General features: G+C 36.7%; 1 pseudogene; it reads left to right on the top strand.

Annotated features, from left to right (window-relative positions):
- The window catches only part of LOC132313846 (pentatricopeptide repeat-containing protein At2g22410, mitochondrial-like), a 42,891-nt pseudogene extending 34,072 nt beyond the window's left edge, over positions 1–8,819 (top strand).
- Positions 8,820–18,465: the final 9,646 nt, after the last annotated feature.

The raw sequence follows: 18,465 nt of genomic DNA, 5'->3' as shown, positions 1-18,465 counted from the left end.
TTCATACTCTACAATTTACCATAATTTTTACATTATCAAACCGTAACAACATTTCATACCAAAGAAGAATTTTCTCATGAATTTATAGCATGCTTTAGGTCAACAAAGTTTCGACAATTACACATATTAAACAAGGACATAATCACAAAGGCATGCTTTTCATATTCAACCAACAAATCATACACACATATATTATTTACACATAACCTACATAGACATACACATCATATATCTAGCATCATGGCAATTTCTCAAGAAAAATTTACAATCTAGCATGCTATATTTCAATTATAAGGAATTAATTCACAAAAATCTAAGAGACTGCAAATTAGAACACCCCTACCTCAAGGAGGAAGAAAACTCCCAAAATGGGTCCAAAATTCAAAATTCCTAGGATGCACCAAATCATGAATTGCTTACATCATAGAGTAGATCTCGCCGTGCTTTCCGTTTTGCCGCAAACGGCACCCAAAAATTTCAACAATTGAGGAAGAAATCAAAGGTTGAAGTTGTGACAAAAGAAAAGAAAAAAAAAATGAAGCCAAGAGGAAGAGAGAAAACATGGCTGGGAGATGGAAAAAATGGAAGTCTATAATGATCTTGTGGTCATTAGAATACATATATAAAGTGTCGGGTCCCACAAGCCACCTAAAAAAAATCTTTTCCCATTAACTTATATATATATATACACACACACACACACACACAAATAAAACATAATACAACCATTTAATAGACATGTATCCACATATTATTGCATCAAATAAAATGCATGAAATGTAACGGAGCCAAAATAAAATTCTTGTACTCAATTAAACCGATAATGGGTCTTGCGTGGGACTTCTCGGCCCGAGAAGCAGAAAAATGCTGAAATGGCAACCCTTACATTTCAAAGAGTCTTGAACTCAATGGAATGACCTAACCAACTCTTAGACACAACCGGCACACCCCCACGGTGTCCAGTATGCAAAACGGGAAAAAATGAAATTACCTTCGAAAAATTAGAAAATTCCAGAAAATGGAAAATGGTAAAAACTGGAAACTTTACATTCTACCCTCCTTAAAATATTTCGTCTTCGAAATTTATCCTCCTCAAATAAGGAGGCTCACATCCACAAACCTTCCTGAGAATACCTCACAAAATCACATGACCACGAACTCACCAATAGTATTGCCTTTGACAGCAAAAGTCACCGGGCAATCAGAAACCACTGCCACAAAAACACAATGCTCACCATCCTATGAGGGTACTCATTACTCTTGACATCAAAACACGAGACCAACTAGGCCCTACACCTGACTCAAAATGGACATCGGTCCATTTTACACTGCTAGGCAAGACTCTGAAGCCCGAAAGAAGAACGGTCACTAAACCACCAAATATGACAACATCCAATCACAAATCCTCCCTAAATGGACACACAAAACCCCAGACAAAGAACCCCGTCCATCTCATAATTAAACTCAAGGAACCCCGTCCATGTCATAATTAAACTCAACTCTAATCTACATAACTTTGTCAGACCGAACACTCACTACCCAACACTTAACTACACCATTACATACCCATACAACGACTACCAACCACACCAAGCGGCAATCACTAAACTTATCATCTCCAAGATGACTAAATAATGAATCTCCTAACGACTACATAATCATGAATCACCATAACAATAAAACAAATTATCCTGTACCCATGTCACAAATCCTCAAAATAAAACCTTTAATAATTTAATGGATTGGACACTCGATCCCACCTAACACACCTCGTCACCCGAAATAACTCCCTGAAGTCATACCACCCCACCGACACAACGCCCAATATCATACTCTTACTATTTGTGACAACTTGAAACAATCATCGACCTTTGACCCGATGTCGTGGTTCAGGAGTAATGGTTGGCTAGGCCATTCTTTTTCTCGATTCGGTCTCAACACATACGTCGTTCCTATCCTCAGGTCCAAACCTTAAACACGTCTCACACAGTCCACAAAACAATCATGAAATCCACTCACTATCCATCCATCATTCCACATAACCTCAACAACTATACAGTCACATACCAGCTCTAAGAATCTCAATAATTCCTCAATCATGCAACTCATAACAGGCTAAAAACAACACGGCACTAAACGTCAAAGTCATCAACTAGCACAAAAGATCCCTAATTTCCTCGTAACACCCATACTAGTTAAACAACTCATAGCATTACTCGATTCAATTCTTACCTCGTCAAAACACACAACACGACCATCTCATGCCAAAAACCTCAAATCCAAAGTCAATCATCTCCATTATTCCTCAATGTAATCATACATTCACTTTCTATCTGCAAAGCACTCAAACAACACCAACACTTGTCTTTAAGGCACTACTCGAATCAAACACCTATAGAAACATCCGTGTACACGACTCACTTCACATCACCTAATCATCTTCAAACTGCCATTTATGACACATTTCTTAGCCATCACCGCTGATGCTAAACACCGAAAACATACAATCCTTATTCGGCAACCCGTGCCTCACATTCCACCAGTTAAAACCACTCTCAGAACAAGCATAACTAAATCCAAAGACTTTACCTCCCTCCGTGGGAGTGAGTCGACTCATCTAACCAAACCTTTACCGGTGAACTCTAACACCATAACAAACTACACACTGTTCAGCCTATCCGCGGACACACACAACTCCTAAATGGAGAACAAGACTCCCAACCAACGACGTCCTTGCCAGGACTAAAACAAACGGAAGGGTAACGAACTCCGCTCTCACAAGGGACTGATGACTCGTACCTGAATGCACCTGACACCCTGTCCATCAATCGTCCAACCGTGGACACCTAATCTCACCTGAGATAAAATGAACTCCTTACACACAAGGAGAAGAACCAACTGGAAACACATACGGGAATACGAACACAATTTTAGGCGAGCTCGCCACTAACGGACTGTTAAACACTAAGAATGATCACAGTACACTAATGGACCGTCAAACACTAGGAATGATCACAGTACATTAGACACCGCATCCCATTCTATCTGGAACTCATCACTCCCAAATGACAACCTCTAAGCCATAAAATGATACTTTACGACCCATTCCATCGCTACCTTTCCGGGCGACACTACCTCGAACACCGCGCATATAAGACCTGTGACCTTAGTCACAATAACCCACTGACTCGCCAAAAGAAAAAGATGCCTATATGGCAACACCGCCCTCACTGGCTCTAAAGACTAAACCGTCCACAATTGCCTCGACTAGCGCACAACCTCATCACCTACCTGACGACATACAACAAACAACTTACAATCTCTAATCCATCCTCAGATCATACCTTAAATGATTTTACTCGTCAATGCTAAGATATCATACCATAACACCTCTACTGCCACTCATTCCAAATAACAGTTTAACCCTACCTTCCCACCGAACCATCAAGTCACTACCAAAGGATTCTTCCTCAAACATCCTTAAGATAATACCATCATAACAAGAGAATAAGCATTACTCTCGATACTCCCCACAACAACCAGTACTTACCACTAGAAAAGAACCTCTATACAGTAATGCCATACCGATAAATCCCCAAAGAAAATAAGCAAAAACCCAGAATACTCAACCCCTAACTGTCACCTTAAATCCATCAATGATGCAATCAATCATTAACGCTTAACCGACAACATCAAACCACTCTTTCTAAGTAATCTACACATCTGAACAAGAAAACTTTATACCCTAAGTTCAACATCGTTATTTATTTATTTATTTTTTTATTCCCATTCCTTAAACACATCCTTGGCCCTGACAAAAATCAAATGGGGTTACTAATTAACCTACAAGGTCAACTTCATCCCAATCACTCCAATCAATAGTCTATCTCTCCGGATCCTCAAATAACAAGCACTATCTCCTGATATTCCAGACACAATCTGAAATACAACCATAATCCACAACTTTTAAATTTTAAAACACAATTAATTTGATAACACAATACTCACCAGCTATCACTTCATCCACAAACAACCAAGCACTCCAATGACCCTATACTACCTACTTTATCATGCAACCCTGCACTACATAGTTAAAACTGACCACTATACCTCACCTTGAGACCTTTTAGATAGCCGTGCCAACCCAAAACCCCGTTCATCGACTGAGCCATGCAACCGACTCACCGAGAGTCGATTACCTATAACACACTACTGTAACTATCCAAAATGAGAATCACTCCTCGACAAACCAGCCTCTAGAACAAACTCTTACAAGACCATGAAATGATCTACATCCAGTAATCGGTCATCCGGCACTGGCATGACTCCAGTCAATGCCTACGTCACCCTAGACCTACAGAGTCCAACAAATCTTCTTATCAGTCGTAACCAACACGCTTCCTTGGACCGTACTAGAATACTCTAAATACACGTCTACAACCCATAGACTACACTCGTAACTCAAGCAACCTCTATCACACCCACCACAAACCAGTTCGAAGAGAACCCCTGTACCAAACCGCGACCTAAGTCACAAACACTAATTTCTAAAAGTCATACACACCTCATGAAAACCTTACATCATAGACCTGACCTCCACGATCACAGGAACACATGCACCAACATATGAAACTCATACATCTCACCCTGGACATCGTACTGTGCCATAACAATCATTCGAAGGTCGTGCCCCAAGTACTACGCCTTAAAAACAACAAGGAAACTGAAGCAACCATGCACCGAATAGCTCGATCCACAAGCTAAAGACTTACACCATTCGTTCGATAAGAACCAACACCCAAACAATGTTGGAGCAATCGAGCTCTTCGCCTACTCAGGTTAAAACTCACATAACTAGCTATGCCGCGACAAGTATACTACTATACTAACAACCATCCCATGCTCGACCACATACTCTTATACATGCATACTTATGTTTAAAATAGCCGAAACATATACCTTGACACGACCGTGTCCTATCCCATCAATTTAAACAGCGGGTCCATTAAATCATTATGTGAAAAGTAAACATCTTGTTCATCATTGTCATCTTTTCACAATTAACATGTTTTCAATTATGTATACATTTCATCGTCATTGCCATATGATACACATTTAGGAATTATACACGTAAGCATGTGAACACTTAGCAAATAAGCATGTCTTTTAAAACTGTAAACACATAAACAATTAAGCAAGTAAGCATGCTTCTCAGATAACAAACATTTTAACACATAAACAATGCAATCCACCTTCTATACAACCCTAGGTAGGCCTCTACCCGTTGTCCTACTAGGTTTTAAACCATTACTCTGATACCAAATTTGTAACGACACAAAAAGATACAAAAAATAATAATAATAATAATAATAATAATATATAAAATTTCGGCATGACCTCCGCAGAAAAAGTCCATCTACAACTTGTTGAAATACATAAAAATGCAATGGCCTCACTGGACCTCAAAACTAATCTATCATATCCCAATGCACAATGCAATAATATACAACATCCCCAAAATCAACACACATATATAAAATGTCCCGTTCCTCCATCTCATCCAATTAAGGAATCATTTTAATTAAGTTATAGTCCATGAAATATATTTATTTACACAAATTCTATTATTACAACACTGTACAAGTTACACTTAATTTTTATAAAAGGTACATGATCATATTTCTATACAAAAGATAACAAAATAAGAGTTCTAGTCTAGTCTAAATTTACAATGAGTTGTTGCCCGCCCCTTCTTTTCCCAAACCTGAAAAATGTTAAAATAATGGGGTGAGCATAAAGCTCAGTAGGAAGTGTCTAAGATGCACCTCTTATGACCTCGTGAATCTACATAAGGAATATAGTAGAAGTAAATGGGATCATGCCTCGGGAAAAATAAGTAAAGTAATGATAATAATCAACAAATACTTATGCAAGTCATGTAACCACCAAATATACAATGTATCCCAATGCAATGCCATACAATGTCGCTCCCCATTTCTGAAATAATACCGTTTCAACTTCCAAACCGTTAGTACGATCCGACCTAAGGCACCTCCAAGGCGTCACGAAGGGAGGGTTGGCTAGTTTTCTTCGACCACATAGCACCTTCATGGCGTCGTTTGGGCCTAGGTAGCTTAACCACACTAGAGTCTCTTTCTAGTTCCCCTCTAGACCACACTAACACCACGGACCACTAGGCCCATCCTAGGCGTCCGATTTTTCACAAACACTTTAAAAAATGCTTCCTAAAAACAATTTCTTTGGTTTTAAGAAAATACTTTTTCCCTTTTTCTTTCCCAATGGATGCATGAATGCTTCATACTCTACAATTTACCATAATTTTCACATCATCAAACCGTAACAACATTTCATACTAAAGAAGAATTTTCTCATGAATTTATAGCATGCTTTAGGTCAACAAAGTTTTGACAATTATACATATTAAACAAGGATATAATCACAAAGGCATGCTCTCCATATTCAACCAACAAATCATATACAAATATATTATTTACACATAACCCACATAGAGATACACATCATATATCTAGCATCATGCCAATTTCTCAAGAAAAATTTACAATCTAACATGCTATACTTCAATTATAGGGAATTAATTCACAAGAATCTATGAGATTGCAAATTAGAACACCCCTACCTCAAGGAGGAAGAAAACCCCGAAAATGGGTCCCATATTTGAAATTCCTAAGATGCACCAAATAATGAATTCCTTACATCAATGAGTAGATCTCGCCGTGCTCTCCGTTTTGCCGCAAATGGCATCCAGAAATTCCAATAATTAAGAAAGAAATCAAAGGTTGAAGTTGTGACAAAAAAAAAAAAAAAAAAAAAAAAAAAAAAAAAAAAAAATGAAGCCAAGAGGAAGAGAGAAAACGTGGCTGGGAGATGGAAAAAATGGAAGTCTATAATGATCTTGTGGCGATTAGAATACATATGTAAAGTGGCGGATCTCACAAGCCACTAAAAAAAATCTTTTCTCATTAACTTTTATATATATATATATATATATATATATATATATATACACACACACAAATAAAACATAATACAACCATTTAATAGACATGTATCCACGTATAATTGCATCAAATAAAATGCATGAAATGTAATGGACCCAAAATAAAATTCTTGTACTCAATTAAACTGATAATGGGTCTCGCGTGGAACCTCTCGGCCCGATAAACAGAAAAATGCCGAAATGGCAACCCTTGCATTTTCAAGAGTCCTAAACTCAATGAAATGCCCTAACCAACTCTTAGACACAACTGGCACAATCCCACGGTGTTCGGTACGCAAAGCGGGAAAAGATGAAATTACCTTCGAAAAATCAAAAAATTCCAGAAAATAGAAAATGGTAAAAACTGGAAACTTTACAATGCCACATGAGGCTTTGAGGCTCTTTGACTCGATGTTGTTAAGTAGTGTTGAACCTAGTGAAGTTACTATGATCACAGTGCTTTCGGCTTGCTCTCAGAGTGGTGACTTAAGTTTAGGGAAATTCGTTCGTGAGTATGTAGAAAAGAAGAATGTGAAATTTAGTCTAAATTTGATGAATGCCATGTTAGATATGTATGTAAAATGTGGTTGCTTGATCACTGCAAGAGAGATTTTTGACAAGATGAAAACAAGGGATGTTTTCTCATGGACTAGCATGATCAATGGTTATGCCAAAAATGGGGAGATACATTTGGCAAGGAAGTATTTTGATGAAATGCCATACAGAAATGTGGTGTCTTAGAATGCAATGATTGCAGGATATTCACAAAACAACCGGATATTCACAAAACAATCAACCAAAGGAAGCTATAGAACTATTTTATGACATAGAAAAAGCTGGTTTGGTTCCTATAGAGGGCACTTTGGTATCTGTACTTTATGCTTGTGCTCAATCGGGGTGCTTGGATTTGGGACAATGGATTCATCACTATTATGTTAACTAAAAAAGGATTCAACTTAGTGTAATTCTAGCTAATGCGTTTATAGGCATGTATGCCAAATGTGGGTTCATTGATGCGGCTGCGGAGCTCTTTAATAAAATGCCGGAGAGAGATTTGGTGTCTTGGAATTCTATGATTGTTGGATGGGCTTCTCATGGGCATGCTAGAAAGGCCCTTACCCTTTTCGAGCAAATGAAAAGTATGGGATTCAAGCCTGATGAAATCACATTTGTAGGTGTCTTGTCGGCTTGCAGTCATGGTGGATTGGTTACTCAAGGCTGGGAATATTTTACAAACATGGAGAAGGTTTTTGGGTTAAAGCCAAAACTAGAACATTATTCAAGCATGATTGATTTACTTGGTCAAGTTGGGCTCCTTGATGCAGCTTATGAATTGATAAAAGAAATGCCAATGGAACCCGATGAAGCTGCTTGGGGTGCTCTCCTGAATGCATGTAGAATCCATGGGAATGTTGAACTGGGTAAGCTTGCCGGTGAAAAACTTCTACGCTTGTATCCTAAAGATAGTGGTATTTATGTGCTTCTTGCAAGTATTTGTGCTAATGACAGAAGATGGGTTGATATGAGGACGGTTAGGAGTATGATGAGAGAGAGGGGTATTAAGAAAACTCCTGGATGTAGCTCAATAGAGGTGTAGGGTATGGTTCACGAGTTTTTGGTTGCAGATGAATCACATCCTCAATCCAAAGATATATACCAAGTGTTGAATGAAATGACATTGCTGTAAAAAATGGAAGATTATGCACCAGAGATACTGCCGGATCGATGTACTTCAATGAGCAACGTGTTGATTCCACAATCTACTCAGAGGCTTAAGACTATTCCATTGAAGCAAGGATGATGAGTGATATATGGTGTCATGGGGGTGTAGATATATAATAAGCAGAAAGGCAACAATATGAAAGAGTGTTGTAACTTCAGGCAACATATACCATCTAAAAACACTGCATTTTCGCAGTGTGTGTTTGTGAAAAAGAAAATGCCCCTGGTTATTTAAGCATAAAGTTGATCAAATGAAGAGTGTTGTAACTTCAAACAGACAACATACCAACTTAGAGCATTGTGCCTTTCGTGAGAATATGTGGAAGAGGTGGAATACTAACCTTGTATATTGCTTAACAAGAAGAACATGTTCATCCTCAAAGTAAATGTGTTTGCATTGTTGTTGTGTTGTCGAAGTAGTGTGCTGAGTATGGAGGGGATCTTGATGTTATTGAAACTCGTCAAGACTATTGTTGAACACATTAAAATTTTGCGAATTGAGCATATATTTCATAGATTGGGTTGTGGTTTCCTGTCAATGAACTCAGAATTTTTACCACTCCACGTTATCATTGAAATTCAAATACATAGATTAAATGCTCAACCACCTTAAAATCATTAAAGATTAGTCGAACTCGAATCTATTGTTTTTTTTTCATTCCTAATAGTTCATCTTATAGCCGAGGGTAAAACACGTTATAAAATTACTTAGAATTTGACCGAACTTTACTCAATAATATCCTTTTTGTTTGGTTGAATAAAACAGACAATTAGATTGATTATAAAACTACTTAAAATAAGGGATGCACAAAAATTCAGTCAAACCAAAAATCCAAACCAGACCGGACAGTTTGGTTTGGGGAAGATCGAAGACTCATGTACTATTTGGTCACGGTTTGAGATTATTTAGGACCGAATTAGACCGAACCGAACCGTTATGTTATGTTATATATATATATATATATATATATATATGTTAAATTATATGTATATATAATATAATATAATCGCACAATTCAAATTACTTAAAAGTTTGTAACAACTATGTTCCACTCTTAATTTTCTTAGGTCTTATCAATTTGTTAGATGATTTTTTTTTTTTTAGTAGCTCAATTTTTAATTGTGGCTAATTGTTTGTTTTTGAATTAATAATTCTAAATATATTAGGTTATTAGTAATTCTGAATTTATTCATTTCAGTTCCAGAAGTGATAGAAAAGAATGAATTAAAAATTTTAAATATATTAATATTTTTTACTGTGTTGGTAACTTGGTTTATAATTATGCATGTGGATCTTGAAATATGAATATTTATGTAACAAGAAAGAAAAAAAAAAAAAAAAAAAAGAACTGTGAAACCGAACCGAACCGAACCGAACCGAACCAAACCAAACCGATTTTTCACGATTTGGTTTAGTTTGATTTCTTTGGTTAAATGGTTCGATTCGGTTCCAAATTTTATGAATACGTTAAAATTGGTTTGGTTCCAAAAAAAAATCTTACTTAAAATTTGAGCGAACTGTACTCAATAATACCCTTTTGGCTTGGTTGAATGAAAGAAACTATTAAATTGATGGATGACGCAATATATATTTTTATTAAAAATAATTATATGGTAAAATATTATTTTATATTTATAGAGTAGTTTTTATTTTTTTTTTTTTTTTTGTCCTTTCTCTTCCATCTATTTATGGCGAGATAAAAGGATGTAGGCCACCCTCCTTACTTCCTTTCTGTCAAATGATGACTTTTTTTTTTTTTTTTTCTTTCTATTTTTACTTCCTTTAAAAAGCATTAATAGTTGGGTCGTGATACATGGCCGATTGGTTTGTCAGAATATAGGTGGCAGTCCAGGTAAGCAACTAGCTGGCTGACAACTAAAAAAATGAAAACAATTTATCCTCTTTCACTTTCTAATTCTCATCATGTCTGTGGCGATGGTTGTTCGTTTGCAGTAGTACATCTGGATCTGGTTGTGATATGGTGAAAATATATTTGGATCTGGTTGTGATATGGTGAAAATATATTTGGATCTGGTTGCGATACGGTGAAAAATTGTTTGAGAAACAATAGAGACCACACACAAATGATGAGAATCAGGAAGAGAAAGAGAAGAAGCGCTCCGCAGACGCAAATTGCAACAATCGTTGCAGATGAGACCTTTGTTGTGGCGGTGGTGATATACTCGAAGGCAAAACCGAGGAGGGAGTCACCGGTAGGCATCACGTCAAATTCCCTGCCTCCAACGAGCTCGCAAGCGGCGATACAGAGCACTGGTGAGACGCACTTGCCGTCGGAGAAGCTTTAGATTAGAGAAATCAGAGGGAATCTGACCGGAGAGGCGGTTGGCACTAAGGCTGAGGACTTGGAGCTAAGTCAATTTTTCGATTGTGTTGGGTGGAATCTGACCCACAAGGTCGATGCCGGAAGTTGCAGAGGTGCAATAACCCAATTGTGGCGCACCGACGATGAGTCTTGATCGGCATGTGGTGGAGCTACCGAGAGGAGTCATCCCCAATTTGGCGTAGAACTCAGGCAAGCAAGAAATAGTCCAAAATAAATTTTCCTCCATCTCGCCTGAACCATCAGTCCTTGCTTCTCGTAGATCTCTGCTCTTTAATTTTATTTTGGGTGGATTAATTAATTGTTGTATGTGTTTGATGTGTTCTAGGTACAAATTTTGCGATTTAACTTATCTATACATAGCTTTATCCATACAAAATACTATAAAATTGCTTGTTATTGATTTCTAAATTTCAGTCTCCCGAGCCATTAAGACCCAAAAGAGGGAGGTGGAACATTGCTCAGGCTAGAGAGAGAGGAGGGATGGAAAGATGAATGCACCTGAATTCTCTTTTTCTTTTTTCTTTTTTGCCAACTAGACGCAGATTCTGCTCAACAAATATGTCAAATCCATCTGCGTAAATATCATTTTCCTTAATAGTTATAATTTGAAGTTAACATGACTAAAAGGAAAGTAATTCTTCCACCAATTTGTTGCAGTCATAGAAGATTTATTTGTCTATGTATAGTTCCATTCGATATTTTGGGTCCGACTTCACCTCCACAGTTATGCCATGATGTCTTTAAAGCCTATATGCAATGGATAAACTCCTATATAACCATGACATGACATATTTGTTTACTTGAACATAAACATTATTTCTTTCGAAAAGAAAAAAAAAATGATTAATTCCACAAAAGAAAAAAATAATAATAATAATTAATTCCACAAAAGAAAAAAAAAATCTTTTTTTTTTACAATATACAACTAGAAATTTCTATTCATTTGTTATAAAATCAATCATATGTCAATTTCCCTTTTATTTTGGAGTATTGAATACACCTATAATTTTGAGATTCATGTTGCTCCTCCCAAGAGACATGTTAGATCTGGGGGCATCCTAATTGGATTGAATGGGATGACAATTTCTTATTCCGAATCTGTAGTGTGCATAAATAACCCACAACTGTTATATGTGACCCACCCCTTTCATAAATAATTCACTATATCAAATCAACACAAGTATCACTTCTCTAAAAATTAATCGTTAAGTGCAAAAAAAACCCCGGATATATAGACTTTGTGCTAAACAAGTCCCTACTTTTTGAAAAAGTGCATGCAAGTCCACAAAATTTAAAAAAGATGCATGACCGGTCCTTTTGACAACTTTTTACAAAAAGTAAAACTTAAAACCCCATTTTACCCTTTTGTTTCCCATTTTGCCCCTCACAATTTGTGCATAAAAGTCCCTCAGCATTGTGCATAAAAGGCCCCAGCACCTAATCCCAATTCGTCTCTCTCTCTCCCCCTCTTTCTCTCTCTCTATGCATGGCTGCTTCATGTCTGCTTCAATTCTTGTTTCCCTTTGTTTAATTTTTTATTTCTCCATTTCTCCATTTCATTCTTTATCCATAACTGCACACTATTTATGTTATTAATTATCTCAGAATTTTTTTTCATTTACTCCAAAACATGCCATCATCTTCAAGCTCAAGAAGTCATTGTTACCCATATGAGAGGTCATGTACCCAACGAAATCCTGGTAGAAGGTTTTACGGGTGCGCCAACTACAGGACTGGTTCATGTGGTTTTTTGAGGTGGGAAGATGAAGAATTACCTGATTATTACCGTAAATTGATTTAGGATCTTATGACAGAGATACGAAAGCTGCGGGACTTGCAAAGAGCTGATTCTCCATTAATTGGTCAAGCTCGAACCATGAATGTGAATGATGATAGGCTTTTAGAGATGGAAAACATGATAGCTGAATTAAGAGAGATGAAGCACATAGGATATGCCCAACCTAAAAAAAGATGCTTACCTCAGCTTAATGGTTCCATTCTCAATTTTCTTTTGGGGTTCTTTACTTGTGTTGTATTGTTCAAGTTAGTAATGTGAAACATTGTAAACAAAAACATGTTTTGTGGTTCTTTACTTGTGTTACATGTTCGAATGCAAGGCTAACATGTTTGAATGCAAGTCTAACCTGTTTGAAAGCAACTACAACCTGTTTGATTTTTATTTTTTAGATACAACTACAACATGCACCACATTGTACCTAACACTACTCACATACATAAGCATTGTACCCAACAACACTCATATACACAGACCTACTGCACCACTCATTCAATGGTGACCAACCATTCAATAAATGACCAACTATAGCCTGCACCACAGAATGACAACATTCAATAAGTTAAATAATCACAACCACCAACAACACAGACATACATAATTTGCTCCATAGTTCCCAAACAACATACATAGATATTGCTCCACATACAGACACATACATACATACATATATTAAAAATGTACATACATATTGCAGCTCTATAGTTCCCCAACAACACAGTACATACATACATACATACATATTGCAGCTCCATACATACGTAAATATTGCACCCAGTCAAACAGATATTAAAAACAAAAACAATAGTTGTCCATTTGTTAATCCATGAATCAAATACACAAAAGATTACTTCAGATATACCATACAAGTCGCATATTGTCCACTAACTGTCCACTAGCAAAAGGCAACACCTTGGACTGAAGTAAATTAAAACTTAGATGAAACAAAGGCAGTAGTTTTAGACAGTGGAATCTGTAACAAATAAATGGTACAAGATAATTAAAAATGCCCTAAGCAAAGTATGTGTTTTGAATGGAAAAGAAGTAAAATTAAAAATTCATTTACCTAGAACCACCAATCTTGGCTTTCTTGGGTACCATTCCCTAGTGTATGTGGCATGTCAACAATCTGAGACTGAGAAACATTGATAACCTATAAAGATGGTAAAGTTAAAGTTAAAGTTGAGTTGACGACACTTGTAAAATAAAAATAAAAAATTTAATATAAATCAATGCATATACCTCACTGTTGATCCCACTAGCCATCACTGGGACATCAGTCAAGTTGCCTGCACCAATATCAACATTTACAGCCCTATGACTGCCACCACCCCTGCCTCTTACAGCACCTCTACCACCCCTGCCTCTCACAGCACCTCTACTTCCCATAGCATTGTTAGTCCCAACACCACTGTCAGTCCCATGCATCCCCATAGTAGTGCCACCAACACCTCTCAGTGAAGTACTTCCCAACACATTGTTACTCCCAAGAATTCTACCAATTCCATTCCTACTCCCAACACCAATGTCTCTCACTCTCACTGAAGTACTGACACTCACTGAAGTACTGCCCATAGCACTGTTACTCCCAACACCACCACTGCCATTAAGAACAGTTTCAGTAGCCTTTTGAACATGCAATACTCCAAGTTGAGGGTTTTTGGGTCTACCTCCTTTGCTTTTAGGTGGTCCTCTCTGCACTTGTTCATTTTTGCAGGTCCTTAAGTTGTGACCAGTTAATTGACATTTTCCACAAATAAGGTGAGCCCTTTGTTTGTACACACATTTTCCACTTGATGTACCTTCATCACAAGCTTTCTTCCTCAATTTCTTTGGTCTGCCTGGGGGTTTCCTAGCTATAGGAGGAATAATTGGAACCACCCCAATTACTTCTCTCATATTTCTCAATGTCAGTGGATATATCATCCCTGCATATGACTTCAAGAATGTTTCCTTATAAAAGTATGGGTCAACAAAGTCTTCAAGAATTGCCCCTCTTCTCTTTTGTATAGCTGCACATGCATGCTTGCATGGGATACCTGTGACATCCCATGCCCTACAAGTACAGCTTTTTTTTTTTTTTTTTTTAATGTAAATTAACAGTCTCATTCACTCCTCCATCTTCAACCTTATAAATGCCTTTTCCAAAGAGGTGAGCAGGATAACTCACTGAGTTCCTCTTGTTCAGTTTTAGCTGAGCTGCTGGAGCTAGACACAATAACCCTATTTTCCCCTCCATGTACTCTTTTTTCTCTTGATACCTCCTCAACAAGGACTTTCTAATCATTTCAAGCATGGTGATGATGGGTTTATCTCTAGCCTTTAGTATGTATGAATTCCATAATTTACACATATTATTGCTGTTAAGGTCATACTTTGACCATTCTGAGTACTTACACTTAGCCCACAGGTGAGGGGGTATCTTGGCCAACCAATCATATGCATCGGTGTTAATTTCCCTGATTCTCTGCATGTGTCCCTGAAAGTCTGCCACTGTGAAAGAATTTGCTGCATCCCATAACTCTTGCTTCAACTCCTGGGAACTTCTTTTTGAAGTTGTCATACATGTGCCTTACACAGAATCTGTGATCTGACCCAAGCTTCTCAAGTGTGTCAACCAAACCCTATAATAAAATCATAATATCAGTAAATGAAATTTTAAACTATCTGAAAATGTATTTTAAACTGAAAGTCTGTAAAAGAATTTTAAACTATCTAAAAACTAAAATACTTTTCTAACATACCTTTTGTCTATTTGAAATGAACGTTATTTCTTTGTGGGGGCAAAGCAAATCCATAAGGTTGTCCAGAAACCAATCCCAAGTCTCCTTTGTCTCTCCTTCCACAATACCAATTGCAATGGGATAGAAGCTATTGTCCCCATCTCTACCAATAGCACTTAGTAAATATTGATTGCAATGAGTTTTTAGAAAATAGTCATCTAAGCCAATGAATGGCCTACAACCATCTTTAAAGCCTCTCCACATTGCATTCAATGAGAAAAACAGTCTCTCAAACCTTGTAGATTTCCCTTCTGGCTCCAAAAATGCATCAACCCTAGCAACACTTCCAGGATTTGTCTCAAATACCAACTAACAATACTCTCTGATTTTTGAGAATTGATCTTCATGTGTGCCATCAATCATCAGCTGACATTTCCTCTTTGCCCTATAAATTTTGAACCTACTAACTAGCAGGTTCAAATCATCAATAATATGACCCATAAAACCAGAATTTTTCCACTTAAGGTCCCTCCTAAACTTATGCACATACTTCTTTGCAAGATAAGAAGATGTTGCTAGTTTGCTTGTTTGAACTTCAGAGCAGTTATGTTCATCATTGAATGTACTAATCACAATGGCACCATTTGATTTTCTCTTTAAAGCATGTATCCTCCACCCATACTCATTTCTACATATACATGTGACCCTTTTTCCATCATTTTTAACAAACTTGATGTCATATTTGTTCTTGATAGCATGCTCTCTCAACACATCTTTAAATTCTACAAATGTAGCAAACTCCATTCCCACCATTAATATTTTTTCCTTCTCTCCCATTTCCCTCCTAGCAATAAATTCTGATTTTTTGCAAGGAATATGTATCTCATCATCTGAGTCACTATGGATACTCCATAGCTCATCACTTGGTGCATAAACTGAGACATCATCTAATTTTTCACTATCTTCCCCATTATATATTTCATCCTCTTTATCAACTGAGACATCATTGTGCACATTTTCTTCAACACTTGCAGCCTGCACATGGTCACTGTTAGGCTGCACATGTTCACTGTTAGGCTGCACATGTTCACTATTAGGCTGCACATGGTCACTGTCATCCATTGATTGGGTTAAATATTCTGTCCACCGATGCTGAACTTGTGCACTAAACTTATAATCCTTATTCTCAGTATTAGTGACATAAATCTTAATCAAAGATGAGCTGTTGTAGGCCATAAACATCTGCATAACACTCCCATCATTAATTATCTGCATCAAGTGCCCACCAATAGGATCTCTATAGAACATTTTACTCTCACCCAACTATAGCATATCCACCATGTCTTCCAATTCAAAGTAAGACATCATGTCAGGGTCCACATTGTCAACTAGCTATATGCTACCACCAACATAGTTGTTGCGTTCATTTAACTTTCCCGAATGATGCAATTGAAGTATATATGTCTTCCCCATTTACTAAACAACCATACAAATATAAGCCGTCACAAACCACAACTATATAAGCTTCTGTCACAAGCATGCATGCATATCAGAGCGGGATCTATAGATCCGTCATGCAATATACATGTCATGCACTAAAAAACAATGTTAGTGTATAAATAATATAAATAATAAAGACATCACAAACCACAACTATATAAGTTTTTGTCACAAGCATGCATGCATATCAGAGCGGGATCTATGGATCCGTCATGCAATATGCATGTCATGCACTAAAAAATAATGTTAGTGTATAAATAATATAAATAATAAAAACATCACAAACCATAACTATATAAGCTTTTGTCACAAGCATGCATGCATATCAGAGCGGGATCTATGGATCCGTCATGCAATATGCATGTCATGCACTAAAAAACAATGTTAGTGTATAAATAATATAAATAATAAAGACATCACAAACTACAACTATATAAGCTTTTGTCACAAGCATGCATGCATATCAGAGCGGGATCTATGGATCCATCATGCAATATGCATGTCATGCACTAAAAATAATGTTAGTGTATAAATAATATAAATAATAAAGACATGGACCCAACATTACATATAGAAACATTCCATCAAAAGTATAAATAAACAAAACACAATTATTCTGAGGTACTGTTTGTAGCACTTGGACCCAATATAAAGCTCCGCATTTTCTATACACATGGGACCACTATAGTTTACAAAACCCTCACAATAAATAAGGTCAATCAACCCACTATAATGCATTGGATAAAGCATAAAGGCAAGGGACCATTATTGTTTACAAAACCCTAACAATAAATTAATAAAGTCAATCAACCCACAATATTGCATTGAACAAACATATGTGTATATAAAAATCCAAACTTTATAGCATAAAACCCCAATTTAAATGGAGACCAGATCATTATATTTGGCATATATGGGTCACAATCATGCATTGGGTCACACAAATATATCTATACTGAATCTATAGGCAAAAAGCACAAATGGACCAACCTACTGACAAACCCCTAACACCACTGAATCGTACATACATGACACAAACATATATAAAGGCCAAAATTGCAAGAGAATATAAGAAAAAAATGATAAACCCACTATTGTTTACAAAAACCCTAACTGTTAGGAAATAAATACGAAAAAAATAAAAAAAAAAACCCTAACAAATGTTGAAACAAAATCGACCATGCATGCATACACGATTTAAGAACTAAATCAGAAAACATTTAACAATTTACAAGAAGAATAAGAAAACCCTAACAAATGTTGAAACAAAATCGAACCACATAATCATACAAAACATTCAGTAAGTTTACAACTCTTCATAGCGCAAAATTTTACACAAATCTAACATAAATAACACGATTT

The sequence above is a fragment of the Cornus florida genome, unplaced genomic scaffold (assembly GCF_030987335.1).
Source record: "Cornus florida cultivar Cherokee Brave unplaced genomic scaffold, ASM3098733v1 CherokeeBrave_3.0.0_Hap2_Chr06, whole genome shotgun sequence".
Taxonomy (NCBI): Eukaryota; Viridiplantae; Streptophyta; class Magnoliopsida; order Cornales; family Cornaceae; genus Cornus; species Cornus florida.
This window is presented reverse-complemented; position numbering and strand designations above follow the sequence as displayed.